Source organism: Triticum urartu, chromosome 7A (assembly GCF_056163025.1).
Source record: "Triticum urartu cultivar PI428250 chromosome 7A, HENAU_Tu73, whole genome shotgun sequence".
Classification (NCBI taxonomy): domain Eukaryota; kingdom Viridiplantae; phylum Streptophyta; class Magnoliopsida; order Poales; family Poaceae; genus Triticum; species Triticum urartu.
In genome coordinates this window covers 252845195-252857819 of record NC_141879.1, presented here as the reverse complement: position 1 = coordinate 252857819, position 12625 = coordinate 252845195, and positions in this window count along the sequence as shown.

The following is a 12625-nucleotide window of genomic DNA, read 5'->3' as shown; positions in this document are numbered from 1 at the left end:
CCACAGTATGATTTCCCTGGCGTAAGTTGTGAAACTCATGCTTCTTCATACTCATAGCTCTAGCTGAGACATGTGCAGTGCGGAATGCTTGCTGAAACTAATCCCAAGTGACATTGGCTACGGGGAAAGTGGTTGTGTAATTCTCCCACCAAGAGGATGTGGGTCCATCCAGTTGATGTACGACAAAGCGCACCTTCTTAGCATCTATGTAACCTGTGGTGGTTAGCTCCCTTCCAATCCTGTGGTGCTACTGGAAAACACCGGCGGATTCAACCTCAGAAAATGAGCTAAGTTGTCAACTGGAGGTGGTGGCGGTGGGTTGTTGTTGTTATTGTTGTTGTTGTTTCCTTGGTTCTGAACTAACAACTGCATCAAGGCATTCTGCTATTGGATCAACTGAGTGAGCTCCGGTGGGAAGACAAATCCGGGGTCACGTCTCAGAGGCATCTGATAGGTTTTGAGGGGTGAGATCAGAATAGAGTAAGGTCTAAGGAGAAATTCACTACCCATATGCACATGAGGCAAACACATTCATTTCACACCACTCAATTCAAAACAAGGTCATACGATCGATCTAAACTATCGTTACAAAATACTTGGACTATTACTATATATATGGGGGATTACTAATAGTAATATGGTGGTCGACTAGAAAGCTTGATCGGTGGAAGACTCCATGATATCCGCTCCAGCTTCGTCTTCATAATCATCATCACTATCGGGGTCGGAGTCGGTGTCGTCGATTATGATGTAGTTTTCAGGATGGTTGTCCTCCTCTAGTTCGGGGTCTCCCATGAACACTCCTAGCTTCTTCTTCAGGTCTTCATACTTCTCCAGTAGTACTGCAATTTCTTCTTCGTATCCATCACGTGTAGACTTGAGTTCCTGTTCTAGATCCATGTTCCTGGTCGTCACCTTCTTCATGTCTATCATGCTGGCGCACATCTGGTTCTCCTGACGATGAATGTGCTGGTTCAACTCCTAGATGTAGGCTCCAATGGACTTGTCCCTCCTGGTGCAAATCATCTCCCATTGCTCATCTCGGCGTCCACATGTATGGTAGATAGTGTCCTTAAGATCCTTGTGGTATACCTCACCGATGCGTCCCATGCCAATGTGGGCTGCCATGCTCTTTCCTAGACTCCAGGTTAGTGCATCAAAGGAAAAATCTATGGGCTCAGTTACTGGTGTGAATGTCCTTCCTAGAACATGTACTCGAATCGCCCAGCGCTCTTCTTCAGGTAGAGTGGTGGTGTAGGTCCCGATGAAGCTTGGTATTCCAATGCTCATGTACCTAGTGGCTTCCTTCAGGTGTCGTCCGAAAGGGGTGTCGTCATCTGGTTGAGTGAACTTGTTCCTTGGGTCTGCCATCTATAGAGTAGAAAATGGAGAGGAGTCGGAAATGAGTAGAGAAGAATGTCCTATGGCTTATCCTAGTGGTCGCATCCTACAGTCAGTGTGTGCTCTGATAACATTTTGTAGCGACCCGACCTCAAACGGTCAAGTCTCTGTGCTTAAGTGTCATCCCTGGATCAGTATTGCTGACACACACAGTACTCGAGGATTTATAATAGAGTTCAATCACACACTTATTACATGAATGTCTCAAAGAGAACTTATTACAATAATATGGCTGAAGGCCATCTAAAAACAATAACAGCGGAAGCTTCGAAGGTAGTAGAGTCCATCCAACTCCACGGCAAAACTGAGTGCATGACAACGACCTAGCGCACCTTACTCTTCATCTGAAAATTCTGCAACATAATACATTGCAGCCTGTGTAGGTCAGCACATGGAATATGCTGGCAAAATAACACTATAGAGCAATAAACAAACAACAGCTATAACTACATGCATATATGGATGGTGGAGGCTCTATGGTTATCATTTGCATAAAGCTAGTTTTTCCCTACAACAAAGAAATATATTTTATTTAACTAACAAGTTTGTTGAAAACATTGAGAATGGTAACCCCATCTCAATCCCAATTAAAAGTTAACAACCCAACAAAATTAATTAAGTAGAGTGTTGAGATCAACATAATAATCCTTGTACCAGATACTCAAGATGTCCATAACCGGGGACACAGCTAATTGTACACTCTGCAGAGGTTTGCGCACTTTTTCCCACAAGACTCGATCTCCTCCGTTAAATTTCTCGCAGTGCATGATGTTTGAGAAACGGATGACCGAGACACAGTTTTCAGAAGCATTAACTCTTTACGACAGGTAGACCGTACCACCTACATCCCCTACATCTGCTAGTCTACCGCTGAAAGAGGTCACACAAATTACTTAACTATGCTAGAGCCCATAATGGCTTGTGTCTGCACATGGAAGTTTCCAGCATGAATACCATTGTGATCCCTTTGAACCTAGGTGGCAAACCATAGGAAAATCACACGGATACCCCGGGATCTCCTTTGGACAACACTGGATTACCCCAGGTGCCCACAACCAATCCACCCAGATGTGTATTAAGTGGCCACCTTAAGTTAAACCTTAATTAAAAAAATCCCACATCTTACATGGAGTCTCTCAAACCAAACCGCGTCTACGAGCATAGCATAGTAGTATAAACATAACGTAGACAACCCAGGGTTTAAAAACAAGACAATAGGTTCTACCTCGTCAACTACTTCCCAGTACCCACATGTTATCAAGCCCTAACCATGTAGTGTTTGAGGATTGAATGTAATGCATAAAAACTGGGTAACAAAGGATATGATAAGAGGGTTACTTGCGTTGCTGACGATCTGAAAACCCTAGTGACTCGTAGTAGCAAGCCTCGCACTCTGGAAACTCTATCGTGAACAAACAATATCATACATAAGCACTCAAACAAGATGCAAGGATAAAACTCAAATGTAAAGATCCAAACTGAAAATTCAAATGAAGAGCTTCGATTTGTGAAAACAAACAATCGAATGGGAGCTACGAAACTCAAACTACGAGAAAAAGAAGTTCAAATTCAAATCTGCTTGAAAACAAATTTCAAATTGTCAAAACCATGTCCAAGTTGACTATCTGGATAGAGGAGAACAAGATGAAGATTTAGGCGTTGGTTTCATTGGATTTGGATAAACGAGCAAAAAGTAACGAAGGTTTGAAGTTCAGGGACTAAACCGTGATAAAAGTACTCGTGGATAGGTCCCTGGCCAAAAATAAAACTAAAAGAAAAACCTAACGAACGAACGTTCGTAAACAGAGGCTAATGAATGAACGTGTTCACTAACAGAGAGGAGCGAGAGACCATTCGTTAACTAACGAACAAAAATAAAAACTGATCTAATAGTAATAATAAAAAAACAAAAACAAAAACCGGCGAACCGGGCGGTTTTTATACCGGTCTTTGGTCGGCTGCTGCGGTCAACGGCGAGGCGGAGTGGCTCCGGCGGCTTTGGCGGGCGAGGCGACGGCGGCAGCTATCGCGGGCGGCGGGGAGGCAGTGGCGCGAGCGGTAGGCGGCGGCGGCTTGCGGCGGCGGTGGCGGTGGGTGGCGGGGTGAGGTGAGAAGGTCGGGTCGGCTTTTAAAGCCTTAGGGGGCGGCGGCTTGGGGAGGGGGTCACGGCGCGGCGGCGGTGTCTGGCTCGGACTCCAGGAGGAGTCTGGCGACGAGAGGCGGCGGCGCTAGCTGGGCCAAGGCCCAGCTCGGCTGGGCCGGCCTAGGAAAGTTTTTTTAAGAATAAATTCCGTTGAGAATAAAAATCCTAATAAAATATAAAAAAAATTCTAAAACAATACCACAAACAATTTTCACCGTAAAAACCTAATATTTAGAACAGGATGAACATTTTTTCTCGCCTAAAATGTAGTTTTCAAAAATGCATATTTTTTCTAATTCATATAAAATAGCAAAAATAAAATACGAATAAATAAGAAATTGATTTTAAAATTCCTCCTCCAACATTTCTCTTCTGTTGAAGAAGTCATGTTATCTTCTCTCTTTTATTTTTGTTATTGAAAATAATTGGAGGGAAAATATTAAAATCAAATTGATCCTTTATTCAAATTTGAAATAGATTCAAATATGAAGTTTTAGTGAAACCTCCAACTCTCTCCTTGGGTCCTTGAGTTGCTTAAGATTCATAGGATCACAACCAAATGCAAATAAAAATATGATATGCATATGATGACCTATGTATAACATCCAAATTGAAAATTGAGATGTTACACATCATGACTGGATCTTTTCTACCATGAATTACAATGTTTAGTCGCTACTTGAAATTTGGAGGTGCTCTGCATTTATGTTTTGCGGTCTCAGAAATGGCTAGCGAGATACCATTACTGTCATATTATATCATGGTTATTTTGACAATGTGTTACCGTTTGAGATATCTTATTATTGCTCGCTAGCTTATTATGTCATTGATATGAGTCATTATAATCTTTAAGAGTTACTGTAGACATGGTTAGTTATAATGTTAGCTGAAAACCTGGGTCCTATTTAAGCTTATTTATGCAAACAAGAGCAAAACAGTTCATAAATTTTTTTTCTTTCTCACTTTCAGTTTAGCAACTAAATTGTTTGAGGACAAGCAAATGTTTAAGCTTGGGGGAGTTGATACGTCTCCAGCGTATCTACTTTTTCTCACACTTTTCCTCTTGTTTTGGACTCTAATTTGCATGATTTGAATGAAACTAACTCCGGACAGACGCTGTTTTCAGCAGAACTACCATGGTGTTGTTTTTGTGCAGAAATAAAATTCTCGGAATGGAACGAAACTTTGCGAGGAATTTTTATATACTATATAAGAATTTCTGGAGCCAAGACCTACTGAAGACGGGGGCCTGGGTGGGCACAACCCACCAGGGCGTGCCCCCCTCTCCTGGCGCGCCCAGGTGGGTTGTACCCACCTGGTGGCCCCGCCGACCTCAACCCTGACACTATAAATTCCTATTTTCAGAGAAAAAAATAGGGAGAAAGAATTATCGCGATCCACAAGACGGAGCTGCCACCAAGCCCTGTTCTTCCTCGGGGGGCGGATCTGGATTCCGTTTGTGGATCCGGAGACGGAGATCTTCGTTCTTCGTCATCACTAACCCTTCTCCATCGCCAATTCCATGATGCTCCCCACCAGGAGTGAGTAATTCCTTTGTAGGCTCGCTGGTTGGTGAGGAGTTGGATGAGATTTATCATGTAATCAATTTAGTTTTGTTAGGGCCTGATCCCTAGTATCCACTATGTTCCTAGATTGATGTTGCTATGACTTTGCTATGCTTAATGCTTGTCACTTTGGGCCCGAGTGCCATGATTTCAGATCTGAACCGTTTATGTTATCATCATTATATCCATGTTCTAGATCAGATCTTGCAGGTTATAGTCACCTACTACATGTTATGATCTGGCAACCTGGAGTGACAACAACCGGGCCCACTCCCGGTGATGACCGTAGTTTGAGGAGTTCATGTATTCACTATGTGTTAATGCTTTGTTCCGGTTCTCTATTAAAAGGAGGCCTTAATATCCCTTAGTTTCCAATATGGACCCTGCTGTCACGGGAGGGTAGGACAAAAGATGTCATGCAAGTTTTTAATAAAGCACGTATGACTATTTACGGAATACATGCCTGCATTATATCGATGAGCTGGAGCTAGTATCTCATCGCCCTAGGTTATAACTGTCACATGATGAATATCATCCAACAAGTCACCGATAGGCATTGGATCGGTGACTTGTTGGATGATATTCATCATGTGACAGTTATAACCTAGGGCGATGAGATACTAGCTCCAGCTCATCGATATAATGCATGCATGTATTCCGTAAATAGTCATACGTGCTTTATTAAAAACTTGCATGACATCTTTTGTCCTACCCTCCCGTGACAGCGGGGTCCATATTGGAAACTAAGGGATATTAAGGCCTCCTTTTAATAGAGAACCGGAACAAAGCATTAACACATAGTGAATACATGAACTCCTCAAACTACGGTCATCACCGGGAGTGGGCCCGGTTGTTGTCACTCCAGGGTTGCCGGATCATTACACGTAGTAGGTGACTATAACCTGCAAGATCGGATCTAGAACATGGATATAATGATGATAACATAGACGGTTCATATCTGAAATCATGGCACTCGGGCCCAAAGTGACAAGCATTAAGCATAGCAAAGTCATAGCAACATCAATCTAGGAACATAGTGGATACTAGGGATCAGGCCCTAACAAAACTAACTCGATTACATGATGAATCTCATCCAACTCCTCACTGACTAGCGAGCCTACAAAGGAATTACTCACCCCCGGTGGGGAGAATCATGGAATTGGCGATGGAGAAGGGTTGGTGATGATGAAGAACGAAGATCTCCCTCTCCGGAGCCCCAAACGGACTCCAGATCTGCCCCCCCCCCCCGAGGAAGAATAGGACTTGGTGGCCGCTCCGTCTCGTGGATCGTGATAATTCTTTCTCCTTGATTTTTTCTCCGAAAATAGAAATTTATAGTGTCAGGGTTGAGGTCGGCGGGGCCACCAGGTGGGTACAACTCGCGCCAGGAGTGGGGGCGTGCCTTGGTGGGTTGTGCCCACCCAGGGCCCCTCTCTGGTAGGTCTTGACTCTAGAAATTCTTATATATTATATAAAAAATCCTCGCAAAGTTTCGTTTCATTCCAGAACTTTTATTTCTGCACAAAAACAACACCATGGTAATTCTGTTGAAAACAGTGTCCGTCCAGGGTTAGTTTCATTCAAATCATGCAAATTAGAGTCCAAAACAAGAGGAAAAGTGTGAGAAAAAGTAGATACGTTGGATACGTATCAACTCCCCCAAGCTTAAACATTTGCTTGTCCTCAAGCAATTTAGTTGCTAAACTGAAAATGAGAAAGAAAAAAATTTACGAACTCTTTTGCTCTTGTTTGCATAAATAAGCTTAAACAGGACCCAGGTTTTCAGCCAACATTACAACTAACCATGTCGGCAATAACTCTTAAAGATTATAATGACTCATATCAATGACATAATCAGCTAGCAAGCAATAATAAGATATCTCAAACGGTAACACGTTGTCAAAACAACCATGATATAATATGACAATAATGGTATCTCGCTAGCCATTTCTGAGACCGCAAAACATAAATCCAGAGCAGCTCCAAAGTTCAAGCAGCGACTAAACATTGTAATTCATGGTAGAAAAGAAACAGTCATGATGTGTAACATCTCAATTTTCAATTTGGATGTTATACATAGGTCATCACATGCATATCATATTTTTATTTGCATTTGGTTGTGATCCTAGAAATCTTAAGCAACTCAAGGACCCAAAGAGAGAGTTAGAGGTTTCACTAAAACTTCATATTTGAATCTATTTCAAATTTGAATAAAGGCTCAATTTGATTTTAATATTTTCCTTCCAATTATTTTCAATAACAAAAATAAAAGAGAGAAGATAATATGACTTCTTCAACAGAAGAGAAATATTGGAGGAGGAATTTTAAAATCAATTTCTTAATTATTTGTATTTTATTTTTCTATTTTATATGAATTAGAAAAAATATATGCATTTTTGAAAACTACATTTTAGGCCAGAAAAATGTTCATCATGTCCTAAATATTAGGTTTGGACGGTGAAAATTGTTTCTCATATTTTTTTAGAATTTTTTATATTTTAATAGGATTTTTATTCACAATGGAATTTATTTTTTAAAAAAACTTTCCTGGGCCGGCCCAGCCGAGCCGGGCCTTGGCCCACCTAGCGCCGCCGCCTCTCGTCGTCGTACTCTTCCTCCACCGCCTCCACCCTGCGCCGCTCGTCCTCCTCGCTTTCGTAGACAGCGAGAAGGCGCGCGTGGCGTCTGCGCCGATGCATTTGGGGCGCAAATTTGGGCAGCGAATGCGTTGGCGCGGCCACGAAGCGGACGTGATTTGGGTTTGGGTCGGCACGTTGGGCCACCACTTTTGCCCGCGCTGACCCAAACGGACGCGGGCGGACAAAATGGGTCGCCCCATTGGAGTTGCTCTTAGTGTTTTCGAAGAAAAACTCTCTTGCTTCACTTAAATTAATTTGAGAGAAAGAAATATTATGATCATGATCTTCACTTATATTTGTTTGAGCTTATCAAAAGCAACACATGAAAATTAGTCCCAAAGTGATAGATATCCAAGAAGGATATAATAAAAACTTTCATGAAGATCATTGGACAAAATAAACTTGATTCTTTGTAATAGTTTTGAGATATGATGATGTGATATGTGAGTCATGTTGATGAGTAATTATGCTTTAGTAAGAATATTGTTGTTAAGGTTTGTGATTCTCTATGCAAGCAGGAATGTCAATAGTCATGCAATGAAATTATATCCTACTTGTGGTGCATTATTCGGTAATTATGCTTAATGCTCGCTTATGAGATTATTCATTTCTTGGTTGGTCGCTTCCCAATCTTTTGCTAGCCTTAACTTTGCACTAAGTATGATCACTACTTGTGCATCCAAAATCCTTTAAAACAGTTTTGCCATAGAGTCCACTATATCTACCTATATGCGGTATTCTTTGGCCGTTCTAAGAAAATTTGTATGTCCATCTCTAATATTCAAAATAAATTTCTCTTGTGTGTGATCGTACCGCTCGCGAGGCGGTGAGGGGTGGCTATTATTTTCCATGCTAGATGTGTTATTCTCACGATGAGTGTTTATTCACTTGTCATTGCACGAGAGTAAGGCAAAGGTATTAGGGATGCCCAGTCCCGAAATGAAAAATGAATTTACATTATGTCGTCAAATAATAAATTCCCTGTAAAGTGTTGGTATGGAAGGCACCCGTGGATACGGTTAGCCATGGAAAGTGAAAATATGGTTGAAAAGGGAATAAACTTTAATTTCTTTTTGGGAACCACCTATGATATATCTAGCGCATGGAAAGTGTTGGGAACTCTAAGTCATTTTCGTTGGTGAGAAAAGTGTGTCTCTCAAAATGTTTTTATCTCTCAATTTTTCGCTTTGAACTCTGGCACCTCTACAAATCCCTACTTCCCTCCGCGAAGGGCCTTTCTTTTACTTTATGCAATTTTTATTTTTAATTTGAGTCTCCATCTTTTTTTATAAAGCACCAACTAGGGGGCACTATATGATCATACTTGAGCATTGAGTGTGGTTAATATGGGAGTGTGTTTCATGAATGGATCAATGATTGAGCATGATGGGCTAGGGATAACTTATTTTAGCATTGATATTTTGAAAGACATGGTTGCTTGTTGGTATGCTTGAGTATTGAACTTATCATGTCAAATCTGGACTATTGCTTTGAACAATATAAAAGTCCAAATGTACATGCTATAAAGAAAAGAATATGAGATGACATGTTAGGCGGCATTCCACATCAAAGATTCTGTTTTTGTCATTTACCTACTCGAGGATGAGAAGGAATTAAGCTTCGGGATGCTGATACATCTCCAATGTATCTATATTATCATTCTTGGATGTTTTATAATCATTTTATAGTCATTTTACATCATTTTTTGGTACTAACCTATTGACATAGTGCCAAGTGCTAGTTGTTGTTTTCTGCATGTTTTTTACATCACAAGTAATCAATATCAAACGGAGTCCAAACACAGTGGAACTTTTCATGGATTTTTTTGGACCAGAAGACATCCAATGGGCCGGAGAAGCGCCTGGGGGTGCTCCGAGGGGAGCACAACCCACCAGGGCGTGCCTAGAGGCCCAGGCACGCCCTGGTGGGTTGTGCCCACCTCGGGTGCCCCCGGACCGCCTCTTTGCTCTATAAATACCCCAATATTCCAGAAACCCTAGGAGAGTCGACTGAAAATCAATTCTAGCCGCCGTAGAGTACAGAACCACCAGATCCAATCTAGACACCATCACAGATGGGTTCGCCACTTCCATTGGTGCCTCTCCGATGATGCGTGAGTAGTTCTTTGTAGACCTTTGGGTCTGTAGTTAGTAGCTAGATGGCTTCCTCTCCCTCGTTTGATCATCAATACAATGGTCTCTTGGAGATCCATATGATGTAATTCTTTTGCGGTGTGTTTGTTGGTGTAGCGACCAGACCTCAAACAGTCCAATCTCTGTGCTCCGGGGTCATCCCTGGATCGGTAATGCTGACACCAAAGAGTACTTGAAGGATTTATAATAGAGTAGCAATCACACACTTATTACATTGAGTGTCTCAAAAGAGAACTTATTACAATAAATATGGCTTAAGGCCATCTAATAACGATAACAACGGAAGGATTGGAAGATAAGTGAGTCCATCAACTCCAACGGCATCACTGAGTATAGAACCATGACCTAAAGGCACCTTACTCGTCGTCTGAAAAGTCTGCAACATGAACGTTGCAGCCCGAAATGGGTCAGCACATGGAATATGCTGGCAAAGTAACACATAGAGAGAGCAATGAAAGAATAAGGCTATACTACATGCATCTTTGGCCGGTGGTAAGCTCTATGGTTACAGTTTTGCGTAAAGCCAATTTTTCCCTACTGCAAAGGAATAAATTTTATTTAACTATCATGGTAGTTGTTAAACATTGAGAGTGTAGACACCCTCTCAATCCCAATTAAGCATCATCTTTAAAACCCAACAAAATTAATTTAGAGTAACATGATGAGATTCACATGATAATCCAAGTACTAGATACTCAAGATGTCCATAACCGGGGACACGACTAACCATGATTAGTTTATACACTGTGCAGAGGTTTGCGCACTTTTCCCCACAAGACTCGATCTCCTCCGTTGGGATTCTCGCACTACATGATGTTTGAGAAACGGATGACCGAGACATAGTCTTTCAGAAGCGCTTGCACCTTACGAACGGGTAGACCGTACCAACCTACATCCCCTACATCTGCTAGTCTACCACTGTAAGAGTTCGCACGACTTAGTCAACTATGCTATAGCCCATAGTAGCTTGTGGCTGCACACGGAAGTTTCTAGTATGAATAATCTCATGATCCCTTTGAGCCTGGGTGGCGGTCCAAAAGAAAAACAGGCAATCGCTGGAATACCTAGGTGCCTCAATCCACCCAGATGTGTGTTTAGGTTGCCACCTTAAGTAAACCATTAATTTAAAAATCTCACATCTATCATGGATACACTCACCCAATCCACGTCTAGTGGCATAGCATGGCATAACAAGCAAACGTAGAAGTAACTCCCAAAGGTTTGATAATAAAACAGGTAATGGGTACTACCTCATCTACTTCCCAAACCCACAATTTAATTAGATCCTAATCATTCAATGGTGTGAGGATTGATCTAATCCAATAAAAACTGGGTAGTAAGAGGTATGATCAAAGTGTTACTTGCCTTGCTGATGATCCGCAAAACCTAGCGATTCGAAGTAGCAAGTGGCGCACTCCGGGTACTCTAGAGCAAACAAACAAGCATACAATAAGTACTCATCTAATGCACAGATAAAACTCGAATAAGAGATCTAACTAGATAGTTCAACTTAAGAACTCCGGTTGGCAAAAAGAATCAAATCAAACGAAGCAACGAAAGACAAACGGCGAAAGAAACAAGCTTCGTTTACTATTCTGGATCTAGGTCAAATTTTACAGAGGAAAAAACTTGTTTGAGTTGGTTAAACGGAAAGAGGGTTTCGAGATGAAACTCCAGGCGCTTGAATCGCCTGATTCCGATAAACGAGCGAAAAGTTAAACTAGAACGAAAATCGGATAAGAAATCGCGATCATAAATAATCGCGGAATAATCCGAGAAAAAGAAAAATGACGAACAGAATAACGAACGAACGTTCGTTTTCTGGAACTAAATGATGAACGCGTTCGTCAAAATGAACGGACGAGCGGACGCTCGCTAAATAAATAAACCGGAAAAACCGATCTATTTTAAAAAAACGAAAACTAGGGTTTTCTAAAAAAACCAAATCGGTTTTTCTCAGAAAACCGGGCGGCGGGGCGGCTACCTCGGCTCGGTCCGGCGGGGCTCCGGGCGGCGGCGGTGAGCAGCAGCGGCAGCAGGGCGGCGTCAGCAGGTCGGCGGCAGCGGCGGTGGCGGTAGCAGCGGCGGCGGCGTGCGGCGCGGCGCAGGCGGCGTGCGGCGGCAGGGGCGACGGGGCTGCGTGGGCGGCGGCGGGTGGTGACTCGGGCTCCCAAGGGGGCCCCGAGGTGGCTATTTAAGGAGGGAGGGGGCGGCCTTGCTTGGGGAGGGGGTCGGCGGCGGAGGCATGCTCGGCTCGGTCTCCCCGAGTCCAGCGGCAGCTCGACGAGGAAGGCGGTGGCCTGGCGGGCCGGCCTGGCTCGGCTGGGCCTTTGGCCCAGTCGTGCGCTGGTTTTTTTAAAACAATTTCACCGAACTAAGAAAAATTCTAGAAAAATAATTAAAAATCTAAAATTGCCAAAACAAATTTTCACCGTCTAAATAAAATATTTAGAACAAGATGAACATTTTCTTGGCCCTAAATGCAATTTTTGAAAACGTGCAATTTTTCCTAAATTCAAATAAAACCACGAAAAACTCCAGAATAAAACCTTATTTGATTTTTTATTAAATCCTCAATATTTCTTTATTTTAGGAAAGTCATTTTATTCCCTCTCTCATATTTTTATAATAGAAATAATTGGAGATAAAATAATTAAAATCAAATGATCCTATTTTCAAAATTTGAGAAAACTCAAATATGAAAATAACGAAATCCCCAACTCT